Source organism: Nematolebias whitei, chromosome 20, assembly GCF_014905685.2.
Source record: "Nematolebias whitei isolate Nwh7 chromosome 20, NemWhi1, whole genome shotgun sequence".
Taxonomy (NCBI): domain Eukaryota; kingdom Metazoa; phylum Chordata; class Actinopteri; order Cyprinodontiformes; family Rivulidae; genus Nematolebias; species Nematolebias whitei.
In genome coordinates, this window is record NC_056517.1 from 39,723,961 (window position 1) to 39,724,530 (window position 570).

Consider the following 570-nt stretch of genomic DNA (forward strand, 5'->3'; position numbering starts at 1 on the left):
GCAGGTGTGTGAGACTCTGCAGGTGTGTGAGACTCTGCAGGTGTGTGCGACTCTACAGGAGTAAGAGACTCTGCAGGTGTGTGAGACTCTGCAGGTGTGTGAGACTCTGCAGGTGTGTGAGACTCTGCAGGTGTGAGACTCTGCAGGTGTGTGCGACTCTCTGTATAAAAGTTCAAATGTCTAAAACCCACAGCTGAATTTACACAAACTTGGTGAGAAGCATGATTTAAATGTGTGGGGTTAAAGTAAATCTAGGTGAAATGTTGCTGTTTTTGTACACTAGTGTACAATATTTTGCTCACGTGTGTGTGTGTGTGGGTGTAGGTGTGTCTGTGTGTGTGTGTGTGTGCGCGCGTGCACGCACACAGAAACACACAGAGACATACACAGACGCAGACATAGAAACACACACACAGACACACACACACAACGACACACAGAAACACACTTCTCGTTCTCATTTTCACTCTTTCTAACTCCTCACCCTCTCCACCTCCCTCACACATCCACTGCGGCAGTGTGGCCCGTTGCCTTGGAAACCACTCATTCACACCCCCCAACCCCATCCTC